General features: G+C 40.4%; 1 protein-coding gene across 1 annotated transcript in view; it reads right to left on the bottom strand.

Annotated features, from left to right (window-relative positions):
- LOC123972807 overlaps positions 1 to 13281 on the bottom strand; it is a 152489-nt gene that overhangs the window by 94685 nt on the left and 44523 nt on the right. The gene's annotated exons all lie outside the window — the stretch shown is intronic.

Raw genomic sequence — 13281 nt, forward strand, 5'->3', positions numbered from 1 at the left:
TGCCTATCTGACTCTCCAAAGCATTAGTAACCTTTAATGGGTTAATTGCCCTAAATCCTGCATCTCCTTGATTAGCTCCCTTGACTTTAAACAGCACAACTAACTCTTCAGAATTTCCAGTTCTCCTAACTTTACTTCCTTCATTTCCTGACATTTCAGGTCTTTCCCTCGATGCCTCCCTCTTAGAGCCCCCTTTTTCCTTAACCACCGTATGCCACCCACCACCACCTTCATCCCCTCCACTCCCTGAAGCCATTGGCCTCAAATACCCCCTCCTTTTCCAACAATAATCTAATATTATTATTGCTTATACTGCTAATAAAAGAAAATGGGGGAAAAAAAACAAGGACCTTACAGCAGAGAACACCAACTGATCTCCTCTCCTGTGTCGGCTTTGCGTATCTCCAAACCTTTTTCAAACGTATCAGACCAAAACTGATAAGTGTTGATTGTTTAGCTAACGTCAAGTAGCCTCCCGTCGCAGCGGTTCGTACAGAGTGCATGAAATGTCCTTTCCTCGGAGCTGTCATTTTAAAGCGACGTACATTAAATATGACCTGTTGCGAGCTGGTGGCAGTCCTATGGCCATTAAAGTGGGTCGAAGATAATAATCAGGAATATTCAGTTATATGTAGCGACTCAGTAGCAACTCTGAATACAATTAAAGATACGATGAATGAAATCTAGACCCGATTTACTTGTGGAAATTATGTAGGTGTTGTACAGAATTCCCAAAGCAGGGTATGAGGTGGGGTTTGTGTGGGTACCGGTCCACATGGGTGTGGAGGATAATGAGGAAGCAGCTGGTGGCAAAGAAGGCGGTGCTGGAGGAAAGAGTTCAAATTAATTTACAATATGGGTTACCGGATTACACAGAAATAATAAATAGGTCAGTGAAAGAAATGTGGCAAAAATCATGGGGAAACGAAAGGAAGGCGAGAACATATTATTCAGTACAAAGAACTGTAGAGAAAGGAAGATGTGCTTTTAGAGGTAAGAGAAGAGATGCAGTAGTTCTGTCCAGACTGAGATTTGGGCACTGTGGGCTGAGGAGTGGGCTGGCTCTGATTGGTAAACACCCTGATGGAAAATGTGAATGTGGAGACAAGGAAACAGTGAAGCATGTATTAGTTCTTTGTAGAAAATACTGTCGTCATAGTAGTTGGAACAAAATGAAGAAAGTGATCGAATACCTACATAAAACTGGTTTATACAAAAGGATATAGGCAATTAGCGTTAAGATGTGAATAGCGAACAGAGGAGGGCAATACACCACAGATGCGTCTAGTCTGCCGGAAACAAGAAGAAGAAGAAGGCGGCGGCGGCGGCTCAGCAGATTCCGGATGAATAATGGAAGGCTGTGCGGTTTATTGGAGAGAGAACCTCCAGGAAATTCGTGTTCTACTTGGTGAGTGAAATTCCTGTATTTTATTTATGTGTTAACATTTAACATGAATCGCTGTCGGCATTTAGCTTGTTAGCTTAACGTTAGCTCGTTACGCCAGTTAGCCAGATACGAGCAGCCCCAAGCTGCTAACGATGCTAAGTTAACGGGAGTTAGTGTGTTCTAACCGCAGCTTTTAAGGAGTCAAAGACAAGTCAGCAAGAGGAGAGAAGCCAAAATGCATTAGATTAACCTTAGTGTTAGACATTAGGGTGATTATGCTTTGAAGAAAAGGCGTCTGTGTGAAGTTGTAAAGGCTCAGCTCTCAGTTAGCTGACGTTAACGTTAAATATTACTAACGGGCGTTGTGAGTCTTACATTTATTCATTTAGCTTTTATCCAAAGCGACTTACAATTGCTATACATGTCAGAGGTCGCACGCCTTTGGAGCAACTAGGGGTTAAGTGTCTTGCTCAGGGACACAATGGTGGATGGGTCAAAGTGGGAGATTGAACCTGGGTCTCTCACACCAAAGGCAGGCATCTTATTCGTTGAGCCATCACCAACCTTTAACTACGTCTTGAAACTGAATCACTGTTCAGTTAGATACTAGTCAGATCCTATTATAAGTGGCTGCACCTGATTCTGATGGACATGAAGGGTTTTAAAGGCAGAGAGCCGAGGAGGGAGCGGCTGCGGAGTTCTGCCTGAAACTGTCACACCTGCTGAGAGCAGGTGTTGTGCCAAATTCTGCCTGCCTGCCGAGAATTGCATGCACCTCACGGGTGATAACGGTTCTTTATGCTGAGAAAAGAGGTGGATGCAAATCTCTGCGGGTAGCCTACAAAATTTGATCTGCCGAATTATGCATCCACCTCTTTGGGTCCTTCTCAGACGCTTTGCTGTGCTCATTGATCAAACGGCGGATATATCACATATTTACTGAATGTCAATGGTACTTCTACTAGGCCTAAGTGTAGGCTTTTGAAATATTAAAGACTCTAAACGTTCATAAAATATATACTTAGAATCATTTATCACCATTGATGGACCCCACAAAGAATATTATAGCGTTTAAAAGCAGCATTTGGAGGTGCATGCAATTCTCGGCAGGCAGGCAAAACTCGGCATAACACCGTGCACCTCCGAGTGTAACATTACGGTTTAAAAACGATAACATTATACTATTCTTTATGGGGTTTGTCAGTGTGGATGATTGATTCTAAGTACATATTAAAGGCTGTTTAGAGTCATCAATAAGTTATTACACTCAGTAGATGTAGCATTCCTTGAGATTCAGCAAACAATCTGAGGTGATAACTGTGTTTGATCAGCGACGTTTCTGATAAAGAGCTTAAGAGGTGGACGCATTATTCGGCAGAACAGCTGTTGTAGGCTACCTGCAGAGATTTGCATCCACCTTTTTTCTCAGTATATGAGCATTATGCCTGCAGACAGGTAGCTGGGTTATAACGAGGGCGATGGTTTAGTTAAGGCGAGAAATTAGGTGTGTGAGAGCCGCCTCTGAGTTTGTTTGGTGGATTAGAATTTGCCTAAAAAGGTTCAATAAGAAATATAAAACAATATCCTTATAAGAAACGGACTTGAGTAGGTATTATTGCACAGTGAAAACCAGCAGAAAACCGTATATTGCACATATTAGGAAACAGTGTATTTCACATTGCCACCCCTAATTACTGTCACATGCGAGAGAGGTTATCATGCTGAGGCGATCTCAGAGTTCAGTAGCTAAATGGCTCTTTGGAAGAAGCTGCTTAACTGTCTACCCATTGTTGTCTTTACAGGTGCCAGAGGAGCTGATTGCAGAACCCTCCAGATGTGATTAGCTGTGTCCAGCTCTTCAGGAGAGAACAGTTACAGCTTCCAGCTCTTCAGCTCCTGCTTTTCTTTTTACTCACAACACCTGAACACAACGTACGTGAAATTATGACACTGGGTTCTTATCAACAGATTCTATCATTATAATAACTCAACACATTTCAAGTCATACAAAACTACTTTCACATTTGTAACCTTTTAATATTGATGTTTTCATGAATGCAAGACAAGAGTTTAATTTATTACTTTTGTATAAGGAAGACTTTGATATAAGGTGTATCAGACTAATTATACATAATAAAATCACATTCTTCATTCATCATCAGTTTCCTATGTTAATTGTAAATAGTGTGATCTAAACACAATAATATATTATGATTAACAACTGTAAATGAAAATATTAAGATGGTATTTATAGGCTAACAACTTACATATGTTAGTTGAAAGTCAAAAATGAAAGGTTGATGTTATACACTGTTTTACTGACATTTCTTTAAGAGACAAATGTGACATTGACTGAGAAGTTACTCTGTAGTGAAAAACAAATAATTATCTACACGCTGAATAGTTTTGAAGCCCTGTAGGAGGTGTCATTTATTGTGACCTGAGAAGGTCTTGTGTGGTATAGATGCACCGATTTACTACATGTGCATGTACAATGTGCATTCAGTCAGCTCTGAGACCTCAGATTTTGCAAGGTCACAATAAAAACCACCTAGTGGAATTCATAATTACTCTGTGCAGATCATTCTTGGTTTCAGCACCTACCCACAGGATGGTTTGGATGTGCCCACATTCTTCTGTGTTTAAACTAGACTTATATCAGAGCAGCAAACAAGGCACTCTTCAGAAACTTCCGGCTCTGTTATACAGTCTATGGGTACTGGGTGTATGGCTCCTTATTTATCTTAAAGTATAAGGTAGAAAGTAAAAATACTCCTGCACACACAGAAATACACTGCATAATTACTTTTCAACATTTCATGTGAAACATGTTTGGGAGTATTTTCACTTTATAACTTATACTATACTTCAGTTTTAATGTTTCATGTTTTATCTGTGGTATAGGATTAGCTTTTCAGTAAGTAGTAAATATAGGGAGTGTTAATATATATATAGAATTTATTACAATGTGAACCATAAACCATATCTTTTGCACCAGGTGGGACATCTTATCCACAGTGAGACTCTGGGAGGAAAATGTGTAATAAATTCTTCAAGTGATGAAATATATAAAGCAAATACAGATGAGTCTAAAAAAAAAATAGAATATTGTGGTGAAATTAATTTTCTAACAATTTAATTCAAAAAATGAATCTCTGATATATTCCAGATTAATTATAAAAAGTGAACCAACGAATGTTAAAGTCAAGGGCAACTGGACTTGGTTGAAGATACTGGAAGACGTTTCGTCCCTCATCCAAAGGACTTCTTCAGTTCTGACTGACTGGCAGGGAAACTCAGCTATTTAACCTCAGTGGGGTCGTTTGGTATTGTGCAGCAACTAAAAACGTGGCAACTTTTACTTGGCTTGCATTTTTTTTGAGGTGGAGATGTGTGTGCTGCAGCGAGGATCTTACTCCACTTTCTCCGGTCCCAAAGTTTTGGTTGCCAATAGCTCTGGAGAGAGGCTTCGCATTTGTGTCCACTAACCATAATAAGCCATAATCTGTCTCGTTTCAAGACCTTGAATTGTGGTACTACGGAGGCAGTGGTTTGTGTATCTTTGCCGTGTCCCTACTAGCTTGCATATTCTTGGCAACATTGTTGGAGATGTATTTCTCCAGAGATGACACAGGACAGAGAAGGTCACCAAGGCCCCTCCGAAGTCTCGGGATACAGTACTGTCTTGATGGCTTTTGAGTCATCCTCTGATATTGATGTGGGATGGACCGTAGTATCGAGTCTTCTCAGTGTTATCACAACACCTGTGAAACTATTGCTGCTTGTTGTAAACTCTATCTCTGGCACCAGGACAGACTGAGTGGTGGGTCATTAATGTAACGGTTGATGCCAGCACGGAGACCAATGTAGCTGCTTAGGCCATATAGTTCGCCTTTACTGTTTCTGACAGTGGCATAGAAATCTCGTAAAATGTAATTGAAACTGTCCTTTGATGTGGTTGGAAAGTCTATTGCTACACCTTTATCCTTACACCACTCTTCAAAGCATCTCACTGCCCACTTTGTTTGCTTCTCAGTGTTCTGTTCATTCCGGTTCTTTTCGAGTTGGTCGATCTCCTCTATAGTTGGCTCCGCATGTCTCACAGGTGTCTTTTTTTCCTGAAGAAGTCTGTTCAAGCCACTCCTCCATGGTAAGGCCTCCCAGGAGGTCAAAGTTTACCTTTGGAGTTTCCCTCTCCATTAGTTTCCAGCCAGCCAGTAATCTAAAGTTACTTTCTAATGTTACTTTGTCGTGGAGTGATACGATCTGTGCAAAGAAATTTATCGTCATGCCCACACACACACACACACACACACCTAGCCTGTTTAGAGCTATCTGTCGCTATAACCATCTTTATCACTAGGATAGGCCTATATGTCACTAATTAATATGTTAGGCCTACTACAGTGCCTATAAAAAGTATTCACCCTTTCACCCTTTTGTTTCTTTTCTACATGAAATCATGAATAATTTGGCTTTTTTGACAAGAATTAGCAAAAAACCCTCTTTAATATCAAAGTGAAAACGGATATTTACAAACTGTCAATTATTTAAAAATATGTAAGGTAAAGAAGACTGCATAAATATTCACCCCCTTCAGGTTTAGTAGCCATATCATATATATTTTTTATTAATTGACATTAGTTTGTAAAAATTTGTAAAATTTGTAAAAATTCACTTTGATATTAAAGAGGTTTTTTTGCATATTCTTGTCAAAAAAGCCAAATTATATTGACCATGATTTCATGTATAAAAGAAAGGGTGAAACATCTCCGGGGCATGAATACTTTTTATAGGCATTGTATATCTGTCCCAAATCGCTGTCTCTCATCAATTAATGTAGGCTACTAATATCTAGCTGAACAATCACTGAAATCACACTGTAATCACTGTAATCCCTCTGTATGTCGCTATCTCTCGAAATCTTTATTCTTTAACTAAAAGCCTTGAAGTTGGGATGTGTTTGCTTGTAGCAGTTTTTATAATCCCTGTTATTCAGCTGAAACTGAATTAAACATCACAGCCTGGATAAAAGTGAGTTTGGGCTTTTAGGAATGGGTGGGAGCCACCGCTGTAATGGAAAGGGCGCACTGAATTTATAACACAAGACAAAACGAGTGTCAATGCAAAATAGCATGCAGCCAGAGCCATTTTGATGCGGCACAATTTTTTGTTTTATTTTGATTAACTTGTTTTTATGATCGTTGGAAGTCAAAATCGTGATTAAAATTCGATTAATTGCAAAGCCCAACTGTGTCGTATCTGTTTGATACATATTTTCATCAGTTCAGTTATTGCTACCGGCATTTTGTCTGTCAGGTTACAGCAGAATAAACATGTTTAAAAACTGAATGTAATATAGAAAATACCAGCACTTTTATCATTTATTAAGGAAATTCAAGTCTGGTTAATGCTGAATTAGCACGAATCTGCGAAAACGCTGAATTTTATTTAATATTGTTAACTTATTGATCCTTCCCCACTCCTGTTTTTTAATATGTCATTGTCTGCATTGGCACACATTTCTAGCGCCACTGGATTAAAATGGATCTTTATTTACCTTCCATCAGGTTCAACATACTCAGAGGTGATTGAACTAATTCTGATCAGCTGCCCTTTTTCCTGATCTGCAGACAGTATACATATAGTGTGAAGACAGATCTGGAAATATCAGACTTTAAAGGACCAGATCTCGGGAAGGTTTGGATGTTCTTCTCTGTGTGGGTTTCCCCCCGGACATTGCAGAGTGGGCACTGCACCCTTGGGGGATGGGTTAAATGCTGACTGAGACTGAATCTCACTACACACTACATGACAGGGCCTGTTTGTAGTTGCAAGATTACAGCTGTGTTTAAACTAGGATTTGCAATGTAGATACAGTAAAATAGATACAGTGTTGCATCAGCTGCACGAAGTTTAGACATCATGAAATATATTAGACAGTTTATTAACCTGGTGTTTTGTTCTCCAGATCATTGAAGTTGGATCTGTGTGCAGAACAAACAGAAGCAAGGACACATGGCTTGTACAACACAGTCTGCCTTAGATTACGGGAAGAGTGTTCGAGTCCACCTTGTGAGAGATTTAAATAATCTCTCAGTGGTTGTGGAGAACTTGCACCAGCAAATAGTTTTCAGTGATGAAAAGGTCAGCAAAATACAGGCATAGAGAGATGACTGTGATAAAACCAGGAGAATACTGGACTCAGTCACTAAGAAGGGGGAAGCAGCGTGCCAAGTGTTCCTCAGGATTATTTACGTGACGAGGAAGAGGACCTTAGGGAGGACGTCCCTTCTCCCTGAGACAAAGAGTTCAGCTTCTACTGAGACCAAGAAGTTTGACCTGCACCACTGGATCAGCTGCTTTTCTTTCAAGGACGACACACAGATGGATGTAAACTGCTTACAAGGTATTTTGTATTCTGATTGATAGCATATCAAGTTTTTATTATTTATCTATGCACCTAAATGTGTCTGTAAATATGTATCTGTGATTTAGTGTGAGGGCACAGCAGTTAATTCACAGTATATTTATTTCCTCCCTGTTGTTTTTATTTTAGGCTCAGGGCCGTGCCTCAGATATCAGGCAAAGTTGAAGTCAAAAGCACAAAAAATATCAAATGACTTTTGGAAGGCAAACAAAAATCAGTTTGAAGGAAACAACAAGCCTGATCTGTCGTACACTGCACTTGTGTTAGACACACAAGGAAGTGTTTCTCCATCTAAAATAAAGACATTTAAGAGCAAGATGAGTCGCCCTAAAAAGCTGAGGACATACATCCCTGATGACATTCCAGACATTTCCCCCAGAGACCTGCTGAAGACAGATAAAAACATCCTCTTGGTTGGTAAGCCTGGAATTGGAAAGACAGCACTCACTCACGAAATGTTGAAACTTTGGGCAGAAAGAGACAACAAGGAGCTCGACTACATGTTCTACTTTGGCATGAGAGCAACACCCCACATCAGAAAGACCAAGAGCCTGGAGGATCTTCTTTTCAGTGTGTTCAGTGAGCCAGATGAAGGCAAAGAAGAGGTCTTACAGGACATAAAGAAGAACTCTGACAATGTTACACTCATTTTTGATGGAATCACAGATCTCTCTTCATCAGTGGTGAAGAGACTTGTAGAGAAGGACCTACTACCTGATGCCAAGGTCATCATTACATGCAGACCAGATGATGCAGAAGACCTCCTTTCTGGGGACTTCCTCATAGTGGAAGTGAAAGGCTTTAGTGAGAAGACCATAAAAAAATATTTATCTACAACACTAGGAGAAGAACAGGAGAAGGTTTTGAGCAACCTGGAGTTGTTAACTCTTTGCCATGTCCCAATGTATGCACTGATGGTGGCTCTCGGCTTTTCATCAGAGACATCAGAAGACTCTCCACAGCCATGCACTGTAACTGAAATCTACATCAATATTGTTCGTCGTTGCCTTCAAACAATCAGCAAGAAAACAAAAAACAAAGATCTAAATTCATTCATCAACAACAGGAGTGAAGAAATTCTGTCTCTGGCCGAGTTTGCTTTTAAAGCAACTGTAGAAAAAACTGTGAACTTGACAGAACTGCCCTGTGAAGACAGTTGCGTCCTCTCCTTCCTGAAACCTCTTGTTATCAAAGTGGCCCCCACTGAGACAATCACCACACATGCATTTCTCCATTACACAATGCAGGAGTTTTTTGCAGCACTGTGGCTGCTGAAGAATCCAGATAAGATCAGGGATGTTTTTCAACAGTGCCTCACTGAGGAGAAGAAACACATGAAACATCTGATCCCTTTCATGTGTCGACTGCTGACTGACAAGAGACCTAGTTTGATGAAGCATCTGACTCCAGCTCAGCAGCTCAAGAACACGTCTGACTGGTTCTTCGAGGAACTGATAACCACATTTTCCCCTCCTCTCAGTAAGAAAGACATAGGTGATAGCGAGGACAGTGGGCTTGATGTGGACATACTGTTCTTATGTCAGTGCTTCTATGAGTCCCAGTGTCCTGAAGCATGTATCTGCTTTCTGAAGAAGCTGGACTACCATCTTGATCTCAGTGGAGAGAGTCTCAAGTTTTACCTTTGCTCTGCTGTGGCCTACGTGGTCACTCAATCGAAGGAGAGGAAAATAAGTCTGAACCTGGAGGACGTCATGGTGTCAGAGCAAGGAATGAGACAACTATTAGGATGCCTTCAAAATGTCCAGTGGTATGTGTGAGCGTGTGTTGAAAGTCTCAAATGACTGTTTAGGTCACCACATATCTAATTAAGTAGTAGTTTAGCTTTGTGCCTGTTTATTGATTCAAGAGGTGACGAGGATGACAAAATAGTTTGAGCCTGAACAGGATAAGTGTAAAAGATGTATGGAAAATATTCAGAGAAAATAAAGTATGTTACTTCAGCTGTAGCTTCTTTTACTTAAACAGACTTTATTTAATTAAACTTTACTGGTCACTCTACTCTATTACTCTTTAAATTGTCTCTGATTTTTCCTAAATTACAGGAGTGGCCCTCTGCCACGGCAGCTGTGGGAGATTTTCCTTCTCAGTGAGGACAGATGGCAGATGGACCACACCAGCTTACTCAGCCTGGATGGAAATCAGTTGCACCTTCCAGTTGAGGGTAAAAGACTGCTGTTTGAAAGAGCAGTAAAAGTCATGCAGAAGATCACTACGCAGCTTAATGTCTGCCTCCACTGGGACAGGAAAACTCCTGCCTGCCAAAGTCTGTGCGAGTCTCTCTTAGAGGCTTTACCATTCATCCGCTCACTCAGGTATGTAGCTTTTGTTTTTGTGTGATGCTGATTCCACATTAACTTTAATCTTTTTGTAAAACCATTAATGTTGATTTTTTTAGCCTTAGTCCATGGTCAGATCAGACCTGCAGATTTGGGTGTGATAGATCATAAAAACCTTGTCAGCTACCTGGACAGCTTCAGGTGGGGAGGGAGAGAAAGAGGCTTTGTTAGGGTATCACCACCTCTAATACTAAATATTACAAATAAATAGTAATAAAAAAATAAATAATTTAAGGCTGTTACCAGATACTCAGAGAGACAATAGCTGCTGAACTGAATGTGCTGTCAGGATGTGCACTCCAGTTCATCCACAGCCATTCTTACACCAAATTCACAAACAGTAATTACACATTGCGTCTAAAACAGCACATGAAGACATTCGTCAGTATTATGTTCTTCAAAGTTGCCCAAAAAACACAACTTGTGTTTTTGATGTTTTCACTGTATTGAACCAACACTATGTTTCTCAAGTTATGAATATTAATACTGTACTACTATGACATATTAATTTAATATGCACTTTATATTCTGGGGTACCATCTAGCGTCGCTGTATGCCTAAGGGGCTAGGAATGCCTGGGTATAGTTTAATAATATTAATTGATCAATAATCATTCAGTTATTAATTGAATGAATCCTCTGGGCAGTGACCTGATTTTATAAATGGTACACACATGCGTCCCTGTTATTACAGTGAAATATTTATTTACTAACTAAGGTGAAGATAAGTAAAGGTATATAGAGTATCTCACAAAAGTGAGTACACCCCAACATTTTTGTAAATATTTGATTATATCTTTTCATGTGACAACACTGAAGAAATGACACTTTGCTACAATGTAAAGTAGTGAGTATAAATTTGCTGTCCCCTCAAAATAACACATCACACAGCCATTAATGTCTAAACCGCTGGCAACAAAAGTTAGTACATGAAAAGATATAATCAAATATTTACAAAAATGTGAGGGTCACTTTGGTGAGATACTGTTTATAAGACAAAACGATGAATACAGGCAGGGGTGGAAATGAGCTGTCATTGTCAATGAATTGTCACTCTGCCAATGGGACTGGTAGATGAAAAAATCTATCGGCCAAACATTTTTTTTTTTCACTAGCCAAAATAATAAATTATAATTAATAAATCTTCTGGAATCGTGCTTCTGAGTCCTGGTGCCACAGTCTATGGATCATACTCCTTGATCTCTGGGGAGAACAGCTGGATCATAGAAATATCTGACAGTGTATCAGACACTAGACTGGACCACCAACTTCATTGTTTTATCCTCTGCTTCAGCCTCCTTTTCATCTCCTTTTTTATTTTGGTGGTTTGGTTACTACACCAGATAAATGTTGCCACATTGCGGTGGTAGCTAGCACTCCAAGCACATTTTTCGTAGCTCCTAACCACACTGCATTATTTTCCGAGAGTATTGCGGCAATATGCCGCCTCGCTGTGCTGTATGAAAGCTACTGAGCCAGAGACTGGGGTCCGATTTGATCTGCCTCTGAGTTGGTAATGTTGGTAGTAATTGAACGATGTCTGTGTGAAAAGCCACAGGTTTTGTATTGACAACAACAGTGTGGCGGGTAGCCTTCAGACATTTAGCCGTCAAACAGAAAATCTACCAGCATTTGGCACTTGGCGTGTGTTAATCACCACCTCTGATTATAGGGCAACAACAAAATGCAATAACGGAAGTAGGGAACAGAATTTATAGGGTTCAATGGATATTCTTGTTTGGCTGTTGTGAAAAGAATATGATTCTTAAAAGAAATAAAGGAAGTGTATGGCTGCAGGTTGTGAATCCTAACTTAATCGCAAAGTGTAATTAAGTTTCAAAGCTACCTGGACACCATTTTCTGCTGCGAAGACCCACAGCTGGCGGTTCGGTCGATTGCGTTCACGGCCTTTCAGTGGGGCTTGGCATGCCACAAGGAAGTGGTAGAAATGGAGCCAAGGGGTTGATCCTGGGGTCCTTCGTGCTTCAACGAGTAGCGGCAGTAAACACTCTTACAGACACGCATAGCTCTGATTTGTGGGTTAGTGTGTCGATGTCGGGTGTCCTCAATGTTACTGGCTGTGTAAGATAATCATTTGAGTTTGTTAATCGTCAAGGTTCACGAGACTATGTGAATATAATTAACGTTTATATTGGGATGTGTACTGTGGTACTTTTTCCTCCGCTGGCTTATGCCTTCGTATTCTGCCGCTTGCTCTATCTCGTTTCCTCGACATCGCGCGCAGGATACATTAATTGTTATTATTCCAGCTCTCATGGCTGTGCTGTATTATTTATTTTGCTTGACTGTTTCTCGTTTTCATTTCTCTCTCAGTTGTCTTCCTATGTCAGCTGTTTATTGCTGCTGTTCGGCTGGTTGTCTTTTGTTTCTTTGTTTGTTGTTGTTTTTTCTTCACCCCAAGCCCACCTCCCTGTTGTCTTGCAGGTTTTGTTGCTTTCTGCAATTGGCGTTTACCTCTGCTATTTCCTGTTGTCCCCACCCCCCATCCTCTTTCTGATCTTGTCCTTTCTCTGTGCCTGTTTCTGTTTGTGCGGTGTTTGTGCCCCCCATCCCCATGTCTGGCCCGGTGAAAAATCAATACATGATTAAATAAATAATAAAACAGACAGAGAAGTATATTTATAGTCTTGTTAAATTCAAATCTGTCTGGCACAATATAGTATCCAGCTCATCATACTCTATACCAGGCTGCTGGGAAGGACAGGTTTAAACTCCTCCTAGGGATTTAGTCGGATCGACGTCAAATTTCTGCTGTGCCTTCTAAAGGCATTGACGATGAAAAGTTGTGCTATTTGCGTGTTTTCGTCAATGGGCGTGTCCGTGGCGTCGATGATTCGCCATGAAACAGGAATTTGTTGTAACTTCAGTGTACATGCTCACATCTGGACCAAACTGTACATCTAGGATGAGAGTCCCACCCTGAACACATGTACATGCCGACATTCACCCACAGTCATAGCGCCACCTGCTGGCAACAGGAAGTGACTTTTAACGAAGCAGCCCCCGCCGCACGTTTCACCTACGTGCACGAATTTTCTGTGGTACGTGTATCTTGTCCAGACGCACAAAAAAGTCTCTTGGAGCCAT

This window comes from Micropterus dolomieu, linkage group LG01 (genome assembly GCF_021292245.1).
Source record: "Micropterus dolomieu isolate WLL.071019.BEF.003 ecotype Adirondacks linkage group LG01, ASM2129224v1, whole genome shotgun sequence".
In the NCBI taxonomy this organism is placed as follows: Eukaryota; Metazoa; Chordata; class Actinopteri; order Centrarchiformes; family Centrarchidae; genus Micropterus; species Micropterus dolomieu.